A 14,963-nucleotide genomic window follows, 5' to 3' on the forward strand; every position below is an offset into this window, starting at 1 on the left:
TTCCAGTTTTCTATTGATAGATATACCAGATAGTATTCTGGATCTGAGTGTATTCCTTGGAATACTGAAATACTTCACAGCTGTTGCTAAAGTAGTTCCATTTTTTTCACGTCCTGAATAGCAGCAGCCATATCTTCTGCATTCCATCGTCCAAGCAGACCTTTGTACACATATATCCGTGGCATCCTCCACCTATAACCATTTGGATGCAAAACTATTAATGCGAAAGTTCTACTTTATCATCAGTCTCCAACCTTCGTAATTCGAGTTTAACTAAACAATACAAACATTGTTATAAAAATATTACATTACAAAAATATTATAAATATCCTAGTACACTACATTGTCATAATTTATTACTCCTACTAAACTTAGTATTAATGCACCATTAAACCCTGTTCCCAAAAATGTATCCCAGTTTAGAGATTCAGGGAGATCTCGACAGTTTATCGTATCTAGATCTCCCCAGGTTTCATTGGCAGGCAAGAAGTTGCAACACTTACCAAGCTGAAGGTTTGGCGATTTGGAAATGGCATGATTGCTTCTCTGAAACTTGCTTTGTGCGCCTAACCTGAAACATTATCTTAAAAGTATCGCATATCTACCTATTTCGTTACACAACCTACTCATCATATTATAGCAAGTTACTTTTAAATCATATATCACTTACTTACTCACCTTCAATTTTTCATATGCCTTGTATTTATAGCAATAATCTTCAGCTAACAGGATGACCATGAGCACAAATCCATATGGCTCCTGTAAATGTAGCTGAAAGTTTGACCTGTGCAGTACTGTGGTTACCAGAGGCACTAAGCTTAAAAGTGTCGAGTTCTCCCTCATGACGGGATCCCCCTGTGTGTCAAATGAAAGCACCAGGAATGTATAGAATGGAGGATGCTAGAAATCCTACCAAGTGGAAAAAGGAATAAAGGGCATCTCAGAAGACAATGGATGGACAGCATGAACCTGTGCAGACTTGTGAAGGAGATAGTACATAACAAACCTTTGTTGAAGAAGGAAATCTGCATGAGCAACCCTACCTAGTGGAACTACTGTACCAGTACTTATCCTGAAGAAGAAGTTGAAGAGGAGGGAAAATATATAGTCCCCAGACCAAAGCATTTATCTTGGTATAAAATAAAGAAAGAAAGTCATAGTGGCTGAGTCAGCAAAGAGGATGCATCTGGATATGCTGGGAGTAAGTGATATTTGGGTAATGGGAGATAATTAGGAAGAGATAGAAATTTTTAAAGTGTACTTGTTGGGTGTTAAAAAGGGAAGGGCAGTATCTTAAAAGTGAATCTTCCATGATGTATAGATATGTAATGTACAGAAAACAACAACATGGCTCAACCTGGGAAAAGAATTAAATAAGGGAAGGGCAGATTGTGGGGTAGGGCTGTTCATCAGGAATACTATTGCACGGAACATAGTATCTGTTAGGGATGTAAGTGAGTGAATTTAATTTTAAATTAATTTCGTTTAGCTACTTCTAGCCGAGTGCAGCCCTTGTAAGGCAGACCCTCCAATGAGGGTGTGCGGCATCTGCAATTTGTAAGTAACTGTGTGTTATTGTGGTGGAGGGTAGTGTTATCTTTGGTGTGTGAGTTGCAGGGATGTTGAGGACAGCAAAAGCACTCAGACCCCGGGCCATTGGAATTAACCAATTAAGGTTAAAATTCCTGACCCGGCTGGGAATCAAACTCGGGACCCTCTGAACTGAAGGCTAGTACACTGACCATTCAGCTACCAAGCCAGACAGTGAGCAAATTATGTGGGTAGATTTGACAGTTGGAAGAATTGGGACAAGAAATGTCTCAGTGTATTTACTACGTGAGGGTGCAGATGACGATGAAGTTGACAAGTTTTATGAAGCATTGAATTACATTGTAGTCAGGGTAAATTTCAAATTCAGGAAATCTGTTAGGAATGTATGGGATTTTCAGGGATTTTTTGATGAAACAGACCACTACCTGATCTGTAGTGAATTATGTATCTCTAGGCCTAGGACAGAGAAATCTGTCTGCAAATGAATAAGGGTAGAAAATCTCCAGGATGAGGAAATTAGACAGAAGTACATGGAAAAATTAGTGGGAAGTCCCAAACAGTGGACAGTAAGCAGGTTCAGGATAACTTATAGAAAGAGAATGGATGACATACAGAGATGCTGTAGTAGAAACAGCAAAGGAATGCCTAGGAACAACTGTATGCAAAGATCGGAAAAAGCAAACATCTTGGTGGAATGATGAAGTGAGAGCAGTTTGTAAATGTAAAAAGAAGGCTACTCAGAAATGGCCTCAAACAAGGGCTGATGCAGACAGGGAAATGTACGTAGATGAAAGAAACAGTGAGAACAAATAGTTGGTGAATCCAAAAAGAAGTTTTGGGAAGATTTTGGTAACAATCTGGAAAGGTTAAGTCAAGCAGCAGGGAAACCTTTCTGGATAGTAATTAAGAATCTGAGGGAGGGAAAAAGGAAATGAACAGTGTTTTGGGTAATTCAGGTGAACTCATAATATATCACAGAGAATCAATGGACAGGTGGAGGAAATATTTTGAAAATGATCCCAACTTATAAAGAAAACTTCTGGTGGTGTTGCAAAAAATCGAGCTCATGGGGAGGAGCAAAATGATATTGGTGAAGTTAGGCTTGAAAAAGTGGAATAGGATGTAAATAAACTCCATTGTCATAAAGCAGCTGGAATAGATGAAATCAGACCTGAAATGGTGAAGTATAGTGGGAAGGCAGAGATGAAATATCTTCATAGGTTAATAAGATAAGTGTGGAGTGTTCTCAAGGTACCCTCAGATTGAACAAAAGCAGGAATTGCACCTGTCTATAAGCAAGGGAACAGGAAGAATTGCAACAACTATCAAGGTATCTCATTTATTACTATACCAGGCAAAGTATTCACTGGCATCTTGGAAAGGAGAGTGCGATCAGTGGTTGAGAGGAAATTGGATGAAAACCAGTGTGATTTCAGACCACAGAGGGGCATATTTTCAGTATGCGCCAGGTAATTGAAAAATGCTATGGGAGGAATAAGCAGTTATGTTTATGTTTCATAGATCTAGAAAAGGCATATGGCATGGTACTGAGAGAAATGATGTTTGCCATACTGGGGGACTACGGGATTAAGGGTAGATTATTAAAATCAATCAAAGGCATATATGATGATAATTGGGCTGCAGTGAGAATTGATGGTAAAGTGAGTTCCTTTTTCAGGGTACTTACAGGGGTTAGACATGGCTGTAATCTTTCACCTTTGTTGTCCATAGTTTACAAGGATCATCTGCTGAAAGGTATAAGGTGGCAGAGAGGGATTCAGTTAGGTAGAAATGTAGAAAGCAGTCTGGCCTATGCTGACGACTTGGTTTTAATGACAGATTGTGCCAAAAACCTGCAGTCTAATATTTTGGAACTTGAAAATAGGTGCAGTGAATGTGGTATGAAAATTAGCTTTTTGAAGACTAAGTTGATGTCAGTAGCTAAGAAATCCAAGAGAACTGATTGTCAGATCAGTGATACAAAGGTGGAACAGGTGGACAATTTCAAGTATTTAGAATGTGTGTTCTCCCAAGAAGGTACCGTAATATAGTGAATGAGATTGAATTAAAACATTTAAACTATACCTTTCTTTCTTTTTGTTCATTCATGTTTTTCTCTGCACTTTTCCCACAACTTGGTGGGGATGTGTTGCGATCTGCATCACACATGTCGATTTGGCCCAGTTTTATGGGGAGATGTCCTTCCTGAACAGGGGCAAATCCAGGTAGCAGTTTAGGGGGAACTTTGACATGCCAGTCATAGTGGATATGAACATTTGGCAGGAGGGGTTCAGGGCAATCCCAAAATATAATTAATCTTACACACTGAAAGTGTTTGAAAGTGCTTCTAGACACCAGAAGGTAAATAAATTAATTAGTTAATCAGTATGCTTTATTTACAAAGAGAGGTATTCCCCCTAGCGGCAAATTAAAATCAAAATAATAATTGAAAGGCCCAAGCCACCAGGTGCCAGCATATTGATGTGCCACCATCTAGGCTGCCAGCGTGTCAATTTCGATATTCCGTTTTACTCCTCCAGATCGCAACAGTGAACCAAAATTCTATTGGGTGACCTATGGTTGAGTTTTTAATGAATTTTGTTGGGTAGACACCAAACGTACCACCAGAGTTCTTTGACATGCCGACATCGTACAACATGAAACGGCAAGGTTTTTATTATCATTATTTCTTATTAGCCTTCAGTAATCTCTGATGCTGGCCAATCAGTATAAGAAATGTGTGATGGCTACCTGTCCAAGGCCATATCAGGTTAAAGAAGCGACTTCAAATCACCCAATTTCTGATGATCAACGAAATGACCAGACGCAGTCACGAGTTGGCAGAATCACTCAAGCTACGATGGGTAGACATTGCCCGTATCCAGCAAACAAAGTGAAAAAGTGAGAAAACCTCTGATATTGGTGAAGGATAGAAGCTCTTTGTACTTTGGCAAAACATCCTGCCAAAATGGCATGACAATTGCCTTCTCCGAGAGATTTACACTAAGATAACATCAACTACACAGACCGTCTGTACAATCACTTAATTGACATCCGAGTTGTCAGCAGGTCAACAATAGTATGCATCATCTCTTGCTATGCACCAAAGGTAAGATGCCCATTAGAGAAACAAAATGGATTTTGGAATAACTGGATACCAGGTGAGTTGACCATGTGGTTTGGAGCACATGGTTGTTTCCTTCTCACTCCTTGGCCTTTCCTTTCCCATCATCACCATAAGACCTATCTGTGTCGGTGGGATGTAAAGCAAGTCGTAAAAACGACAAATAAAGAAAGATAGCTGGAGTCATACATCCACTCTATTGATGCCAGCAAACATCTGTTAAGTGGTGGAGAACTCAACAGCCATGCTGGCTGCTCCAGGGATGGTTTTGAATGAGTGCAAGGTGGATATTTGTTTGTCGTGTATAACAAAGCTGGTGAACATGCCTTGGAATGCAGCTTGGCAAAAGTAAATACATTATTCATGGAACACCTGTTCCAAATTTTCACATATAGCAGTGGTTGCCTAAAGTTGAAAATCGCAAATTGATTACTGGATACCATTAGACAACATTGCTCCTCAGCATAGAACTCTGCTTCTTGAATTTCAGCTTCACCTTCGCCCATCTGTCTGACTTTCACCACCACAGATCACCTCAAGAGGTGGAATCTTCATATCAAAGCAACAGTACTAATGGACACCATCTTTCCCCTCTTTAATATTGCATCCCTTGTGAAGGATACATGGGCTGCACAAACCCAATTGAGTACAAAAGAAATAGTAGGACTGGAAAAAAAAAAAAAAAGGAAATCTTTTCATGGATAAACAGGTCTGGTGGTGGTATGACGATGTTCAGCACATAGTGAAATCCAAGAAGATCACCAGAAAGAACTGACACAGATCCGGCCAGCTATAGATATAGAGAACTCAATTCTGTCAGCAAACAAAGAGGAGCAACTGCCAAGTGCACTCACTTTAGTAATTTCTTTGAATAGTTAGATTAAACCGGATGAGCCAATGCTATCTATAGGATCACCAGATCTCATCATTGTGCCACTGAAGATCAACATCAAGGAAGAAAACTGACATGTCCTTTGAAACCCAGTGGATATAGTTAGACACTGACTTTAACACTTCATTGTCAATTGTAATGAGGAATTCCCACATCCATCTCTCCCCATAGCCAATCCTGGGCAAGGTTCAGTACCACCTATCGTGCCTGCCAAGGTTGCAGCTGAAATCCATGCAAAGAAAAACAGTAATGCAAATGGACCTGGTAACATTAATGTTGAAGTTTGGAAGGTGATGGGCAATGTGGGATTGTGTTTCTAGCATCATTCTTCAACAAATGCATTGAAGACAAAAACAATGACATACTATCCACCTGGAAGGCCAGCATCATCATGCCAATCAAGAAAGGCAAGGGTGATATTAACTACTGCACAATTCATCTCCTCTCCCCTGCCACATTATAAAAATCTTTGAGAAGGTGATTGACGTATGTCTACAAGCACTGTCTAGAAGCTTTATCTGCTGTGCAACTGGCATCACAGCACCACTTGACATTCGAGTGGGAGTTCATCAAGTATCCTGTATATCCTATGCATAGACACAGTAACTATGGACATGAAACACCCAATCAATGGAACCTTCTCTATCCATACAATGTTATGCTGACTAGAAACTCTCATCTAACAAAGGTGACTTTGTTACAGGCTGCAAAACAGCAGATGCTAACCTTGCTGTCTGGTTGCTAGCAGAGATGCACAGAGAGAAGTGAAGAACGGTCCATATGGCCTTTCCAGATTTAGAACAAGCATTTGACCATGTACCACATGAACTCATCTGGTATTTGCTCTGTACCTGTGGTGTCCCAGAGAAGTATGTCAGTTGGGTGCAGTTCCTCTATCACAACTCTATATAAGCTTTATCTGCTGTGCAACTGGCATTACAGCACCACTTGACATTCGAGTGGGAGTTCATCAAGGATTCTGTACATCCTATGCATAGACACAGTAACCGCAAACCTGTGAAGACCCCATCAATTGAACCTTCTCTATTCATTTGAATTGATACCCAATTAAAAAGAAAAAGACTGGAAACATTTGGATTACTGCTAAACCTTGCAAAAACAGAGAACCTGGAGTGCACCCAGACAAATGGGACAATATTGGTTGAAGACATTCCACTACTGAAGACATCTGCATTCCATTATCTTGGCACTCGCATTATAGCTGATGGTGACAAATTTGTAGACGCTCGGGCATGAGTTAAAGCTGCCTTGTTGAAATGGCGCCAGATCATGGGTGGTGTCCTTTAAGTCTGTAAGATCCCCTGTGTCATAAATTAAAGATATACTACACAGTTGTTCTCCCAGTGGCACTGTATGGGGTGGAATATTTGCTGGCAACAAGGAAATACAGGCAGATCCTGCGTTTAACGGCGATGTGCATGCTTAGATGGATGCTGGGAGTCACACGACTAGACCATACTAAGAACTAAGAGGTTAGGGGCATCCTTAGAGTTGCTCCGATTCCCAAAAAAATAGTATAGTGATGTGGCGAAACCTGACGTAGAATTTATTATGAAGCAAGCACTTACGCTCAACCCAGAGAGACAACCACCTCAAGGCAGACCTGTAAATTGGTGAATGGCCTGTCAGAGGGAGGACATGAGATGTGCAGGTGTTGAACCTGTGGATGCTGAAGACCGGGCAAAATGGAGGGTGAAATGCAAGAAGGCAAACCCTACTTAAGATGGGAAGAATACAAGGAAGTAGAGGAAGTAGAAGAAGAAGACATTGACTACTTTTGTGATCTTGTACCCATGATCCTACTAACCGGTTGTGGATTCTCTACCACTAATCAAATGAAGTACCAGGTTGAGTGAGGATGTTTCAACTCACATCGAGGAAGAGAAGCGTGCCGGCTGGGGAGGCTTGTCATGCACCTCCGAGGGGACGATTAGTGATAAACAGAACTTCACTAGAATGAAATGAACGTTGGGGTAAACTGGAGATCCCATTGAAAGCCTGTCCAATCTCCACTTTATCCAGCACAAATATTACATGCAGTCACCAGGATTCAACATGGGACCAGCATTAAAGACCAATATTTTACCGTTTCAGACTTGAAGGGACAACCAGAGTTTAAAGAAAATAAACGGTGAAATTTGAACAATCACATCACATCACATCATTAAATTAATTAAAATCGTACTTAGGCAGTACATAGTAGGTCTAGTTTGATCTTCTTCAAAACTATTAAGCTGAATTGCTACTGTTAGTGATTCTTAAAATTTAAACCCATAAAGCAATAATAATTATAATAACAATAATAAGACATTAATAAAAATTATCTTTCTATCTTTATTTCTTTCTTTCTTCATTTCTTGAACTGTTTACCCTCCAGGGTTGGTTTTTCCCTCAGACTCAGCGAAGGATCCAACCTCTACTGCCTCAAGGGCAATGTCCTGGAGCACGAGACTTTGGGTCAGGAGAATACAACTTGAAAGGGGGACCAGTACCTCACCCAGGTGGCCTCACCTGCTATGCTGAACAGGGCCCTTGTGGGAAGGGGGGGGGAGATTGGAACGGATAGACAAGGAAGAGGGAAGGAAGCGGCCATGGCCTTAAGTTAGACACTATCCCAGCATTTGCCTGAAGGACAAGTGAGAAACCACGGAAGGCCACTTCGAGGAGTGCTGAGGTGGGAATCGTACCCCCCTCTAGTAAGTTGACCTCCCGAGAGTGAGTGGATCCCGTTCCAGCCCTTGCACCACTTTTCAAATTTTGTGGCAGAGCTGGGAATCGAACCCAGGCCTTCACGGTTGGCAGCTAATCACACTAACCACTACACCACAGTGGTGGATAATAATAATAATAATAATAATAATAATAATAAAGAAGAAGAAGGAGGAGGAGGAGAAGAAAAAGAAGACAATCAAATGTTAATAAGAATTTCCTTCCAATAAGAAAACCTAGGAAAACATTTCAGATTCTTTCAAAATATTTAAACGATTTGTGACAGCATTCTTTGAAATTTTTGCATTTACAGAAAACAGACGTTTGAATTTAAACCCTAGACTGGGTGCGCTGGTTGTTTTTGTCAACCAGCACGCTATTTTACGCCGTAATTCCTAGAGCTGTCAGTCTTTCACCACCTCGCAACTAATAATTTTGTTCTCAGTCTTGACCTTCAGTTCAATCGAGTTTTGACAACAGTGGAAGCGATACGTGCGTAATTATTTCGAGTGAACTCTTACAACCCGAAGCAGGTTGACAAAGTCAACCACACGCTTGGTCATGTAAGTAAATTTTTTTAAAACATTTCCTTTCCTCTGTACTTTTCGGGTAATTAGGCAAAATCAGGCATAATTACATGTAGTATATTTCTATTGTAGGTGTCGTTCTGTCTATGATGAAGACATACCTGACATTTTGAGCCAGTTGTCCAATGAAATACAGGGCTCTGCCTCGGATTTTTCGGATGGGGAGAAGGAAATTATAAACGTATTGGATCAGGATCATAACAGTGATACGGAGCAGGAGGCCGATTAAGACAGTGAGAACTATGAACATGACAATGAAAAGGAATTTATCTTTGGGGGAGATGGAGGAACAATGTGGTCCACGATGGACTTTTCAAAACTTACTTCGAGGGTAAAAGGAAGGAATATTGTAAAAATACTGCCGGAACTGGAAGGGGAGGCGAGAAAGGTATCAAGAGAAATTGACTGTTCATGCAGTTGATAAACGCTGAGATGGCCGATGAACTATTATACTTAATTAATGTGTACATTTCTAGGAAGCGGAAATGAATTACAGCCCTTAGCATGATGATAAATTTGTGAACCGCAGTGAAATTATGGCATTGCTTGGGGGATAAGATGTGAAAGACTTCTTGGACATGGCAACAAAGTTTATTTTTCATCCAGTAATTTTTTGCTATTATATCTGATTATTTCATTGTATAATTGTGCAAATATTAAAATATGGCCATTATTTTAATTTCAATATGTATCTACTGCTTAACTCATTTTAAATAGGCCCAGTATTCATGTCCCTTTTAGAATTAGTTCACGTGTTCATGATTATCCATTTTAAGTTCATTCATATTAATCACTAATACAAGTTTTTAATTTTATTTGGAGAATAACATTGAAACAAAATATAAACCACCGTTAAATGAAATGTTTATGTGATTGGAAGCCTGTAAACGACTGAAAACCTAACTGGTTGACAAAGTCAACTGCGCGTCCAGTAGTGTAACAGGAATTGGCACGCCCGGTCTAGGGTTAATTTATTTCTATACTCGATTTTGAGCCATATTCTCCATTTGGCATCTTCAGAATGAGAAAATAATAAATCATAATGGAAACAAATAACAAAATCAGGCAAGTCTGCATTTTTACATGATGCTACATCGTGTAATCATAAGTTACAGGACCAACAGTTTTATTGGAAACTCAGAGTGTGATTGTCCATTTTGAAAATCTCACATTCTCCTGCGTTAGGGAGATGGTGGGTTCAAGGCTGACTGTCAGCACTCCTAAAATTGTTTCTGTGATTTCCAATTTTCACATCATGTATCTAAATTAAGTCCACTGTCACTACTTTAGCTCTATAGGCCCTTACCGTCGTTGACAAAAAGTGCAGTTGTTAGTGTAACGGTAAAGACATAGGAAAATAATCTCGCATGCACTGCAATCCGTTGTCACTTTGGTAAGAAATCAGCATTCTAGGAATAAGCTGTCGTTCCTAGAAACAAGAAATACCATACGACTGTTGAAGGCAAGGACGAGCAGGGAGATGGTACGAGCTAGGGCCCATTATGTTTTGAGAGGGGTAGCATTGGGTGTGTGAGGGACCTCAAAATGGATATTTTCGAAAGCTCAAATCTATTGTGATCATAAAATGAAGTTGATCTCCTAAGGTCAAGTTGCTGGTGCTGTTAACATAAGATAACATGACATAACATGCTCTTGCCATTTATGCTGAACTGGCGAAAGGCCTACCTATTGTTATTTCATTTTTTACTGCCACAACATGTGTCCTGTTGCTAAGCAAATTGTACCCAAATTATACATTCTTTACAATTCACATATCCTAGACGCCGATGATGTTTTTTTTTTTTTTTAATCTGTAATTTTAAAATGTTCTGGTTTCATCTGAAAATTTTTTTTGGGGGGTATTTCCCCATTCTGCCCCCATTCCTGACATCAAGCATGTATGGTTATGTTTTTTCCTAGTATTAGCACTAACTAAGACAGGCTTTGGCAGCCGCCACATTTCCAATCCTCGCCGTTAGATGGGGGCTTCATTCATTCCATTCCCAACCCGGTCGAATGACTGGCAATAGGCTGTGGATTTTCATCAGGACTAACTAAGGTGGGTTTAGCTTGAGGAGGTTTAGTTAAAAACTAGAACCAGGAAGGCAGTGGTCATGATCTTAATTAGAGAGAAAATGGTATTAAAGTGGCAAATAACAGAGAACCATCTTTAGGACTGCTTATAATGGGGTTCAAAGCTACCATCTCAAGAATGCATGCTAATAGCTAAGCGGCCCACACCATGTAGCTAGCTCGTTCGGTCCTGTGTAGTTTAATGACATGTTAGGATAATAATGTAATCTAAGAGAACCTGGCACATATCTGTTTCTCATTTACCTGTAACCTACAGCAATCTTAAAGGTGTTAAATCATACATTATATCATAGTGTATTAATGAGTGCAATAGAAAGAAGACCTACTGTATCTGTCAGAAGAATGTGAAGCAACACTGTATGCCAACACCTAGCTCATGTTTCATACACAGTGTGAATCAAACACGGCAGTCACTAGCTGGCAAATGAAGTATGTTTGGATATATCATGTTTTCTCGAGAAGTACTTGTCCGATTTTTAAAATAATCACATTACTGAATTTTTAATGCCCATAGTTTAAGGCTGTGTGAAGAAAACAGTGTAGTACCATTTAAGAAAACAAAGTTAGTACCATTAGCTCGGAAAATATTAATGCCATGCAAAAGTAATATAAGTCCAATTATGGGACCCTTGGTATCATTACTGAAAGAGAAAACAGTATGTTAATATATTTAACCATTCAGGAGTTATTTGATGAGGACAACTTAGCTGAATAACCCTGTATATAATTTCACATGGCTATTGCTAGCCAGTTGCAGCCCTTGCAAGGTGGACTCTTTGATGAGGGTGGGCGGCATCCACCTTGTATGCAAAAATGTGTAATATTGCGATGGAGGTTAGTGTTGCATGTGGAGTATGAATTGTAGAGATATTGGTGACAGCACAAACATTCAGTGCTAGAAGCAAGGGAATTAACCATTTCAGATTAAAATCTCTGAACTGGCTGGGAATCAAACTCAAGGCCATTTGAACTGAAGGCCATTATGCTGACCATTCTGCCAAGGAGCTGGTGATATCCCCATAGTGGAAAAAAATACTCTAAAATTCATCATACACATCTCTTCTCCAGTTTGAGGGCAGGTGGGAAGGAAATTGTTCTCTGTGTTAGGAGAAAGGGAAGTATGTTATAATACTGTTGAAGTCTCTATATGATAGTTGTGCATGAGGGCTAGTGATTCAGAATACTGACTTTGCTGAATTGCAATATGGTCACAATAATGCATGTATGTTATGCAGACAAATGTTTTTTTTAATGCGGTTAGGGTCATGCCACTGTGAGCTTGCATTTGGGAGATAGTGGGTTTGAACTCCACTCTCGATAATCCTTAAGATGGTTTTCCATGGTTTGCCATTTTCACAAGATGCAAATGCTGGGGCTGTACCTTAATAAAGTCCACGGTTGCTTCCTCCCCACTCCTAGCCCTTTCTATCCCATTGTCATCGTAGTAAGACCTATCTGTGTTGGTGTAATATAAAGAAAATTGAAAAAAAGAAAAGGGAAGACAAGTTTTTGGTGCCTCACATCACATTCCAGATTGCACTTAATTAATTGGCCATGTGTATCTCATTCAGAAATGTTGTAGATCCCATTCTTTAGTCTTGTGTTAGATAATAAATTAATTAGATAATTAATTAATTATGTTTTATATATATATATATATGGAATTCAACTTTTTCTTAAATGGCTGTGGTGAAAACTGTACCAGAATCAAAATCAAGGTTGTGAAACATATTAAAAGATGAATACATTATTATAAGCAGTTTTATTATCAAAGGTGTTAATTTTAAACCCCATAAAAATGTGGAATACTTAGTGAAATATGAACCTCTAAGTTAAAACACAAAATGAAGATGGAAGATCTTTTTTTCATTCACCATTCTTTGTTGTGTTAGTAGTTTATATAAGAATGTCTCTTTAAAAACATTCATGTTCTTCACATACATAACACAATGGTTTAGATCATTGCACTCAACCTCCAATAACATTTCATGTTACAGTGGTTAGAGTCGTCTGTGTTTGCATTGCTTTCTTACCGACCAAGTTGGCAGCTTGGTTTGAGTCACGTACCTGTGAGCTTGTATTTGGGGGTCAGTGGGTATGAAACTCACTGTTGGAAGCCCTGGAGATGGTTTTCCATTGTTTCCCAATTTCACACCAGGTAAATGATGGGACTGTGTCTTAATTAAAGCCATGATTGCTTTCTTCCCAATCCTCACAATTTTCTATCCCAGCATCATCGTAAGACCTGTGTGTGTTCATGTGGTGTAAAATAAATAGGAAAGCAAATCCTTTAAAAAGATTACTAGGCTATATACAAGTTCACTGCAGAAATGGCTCATTTACAGGAGTCGAGCCCTTTCTATAATGACTGCCACATTGCACTTGCTATGGCTCCCATACAAGTAGAAATAGTTGAGCTCTTTCAACACAGATCCGTGTGTCTACTTATCAAAAACCACTCAAAACCAAAAATGGAATTTAAAAGAAATGTAATGAGCCCTTTCTTAAGAGACTTCTAACATTGTGAAAATGACTACAAATGATATTCTGCTGCTTGGTGATATGTATTCATGTAGCATGACTCGCTATTGCTGGGCATTTTGTCCTGCAGGCACACAGCATATAAGTGGGTGGTCAGGGGATCAGCTTGTGTGCTTCACCCACAGTGATTTTCTGGTTATGTCACAGGCTGTGAAGGTCAACACTGGGCGATGGTTTGCCAGCTGGTCTCGATCACTGCGATGATACCTGAGTTCAGAATATAGGTAGAAACTAATGAAAAGAGAGGGCCTCACAGTACGTGACTGCAGAGTGCCAGTCAGAAGAATATATTTTTGTGCAAGCAGGAGACCATCCAAAATAACTATAATGGGCAGTCAGATATATCAGAAAGGTAGAATGCCACTACAAAATAAAACATGTTCAATCACATAAGACTGTTGTAGGGGGTGATCAATTTGAAATGATTGAAAGTAAATTTTAAATACTACTTTCAGAAACTCGATGAACAGGGAAAATCATATAATACTAAAACACTGAGCAAAATCAAGCATAAAATTATATTATATTTTATACATTACTTATTATATTTTGAAAAATGAATAACTGGAACTTTACCTTTCTTAGTGGAAATTCTGTCTTTTCCATCAATAAATTTTTAAATCATACCCTGCACATTTAAACCCGTGGACCATTCTACATTGTAACAAAAAAACTGTAAAATGTAACTTTTCTTTAAATGCATAAATATAAGAAAATAAAACCATGATAAAACCATGCCTATTAATTTCAAGCGCAGAATAAATCAAACGTGAATATTTATGATATTTCTTGCTATTACAGTTCTATGTTTATGCTGCGCTCCAATCAGCATTTCATTTCAAATGGTGCAAGGAAAGCTTCATAGTCACAATCGAGCATCACTGCTCCTTTGTTGTGCCAAGTGCGCTCTCTTGCTTGACTGTGAGGCATGTAAGCTGTTCGTATTTCAGTCAAGCCAGGCTGGCCACCACTTGGCCAGTCTAAATGGGTGCCAAGCTGTACAACTCTGCTCTACAATATACTGTCATTCTCCTACCATGGATTAGAAACCTGCAAATCAGAGCCGTAGCAAGCCATTATGATACCCTTGGCAAACATCTGATAATTTCCCCCACCCCCACCCCTAATAAAAATATTAATATCAAAATATTTCATATATTTTCATGTTTATTTTTTATTTCAAAGTACAGGACTCAGCGAAAAGATATGACGGCTCCCAAAATTTTAAAAAGTATGATGTAGGTCTACTTAAATGTATGTTGACATTTATTCGGTCATTAAAAAGAAACATTGTTATCATTTAATAATGACCAAGAAGAATTATCTTGGAACAACAATTAAGTTTTGAAAATAACACGGTACAAATGTTGTACATTGTTTCTGACGCACTCGTAGAGACTGCTCCTGAACTTCCCCATAGCATGCTGTACCACATCTTCCGGTA

Source organism: Anabrus simplex, chromosome 2 (genome assembly GCF_040414725.1).
Source record: "Anabrus simplex isolate iqAnaSimp1 chromosome 2, ASM4041472v1, whole genome shotgun sequence".
NCBI lineage: Eukaryota > Metazoa > Arthropoda > Insecta > Orthoptera > Tettigoniidae > Anabrus > Anabrus simplex.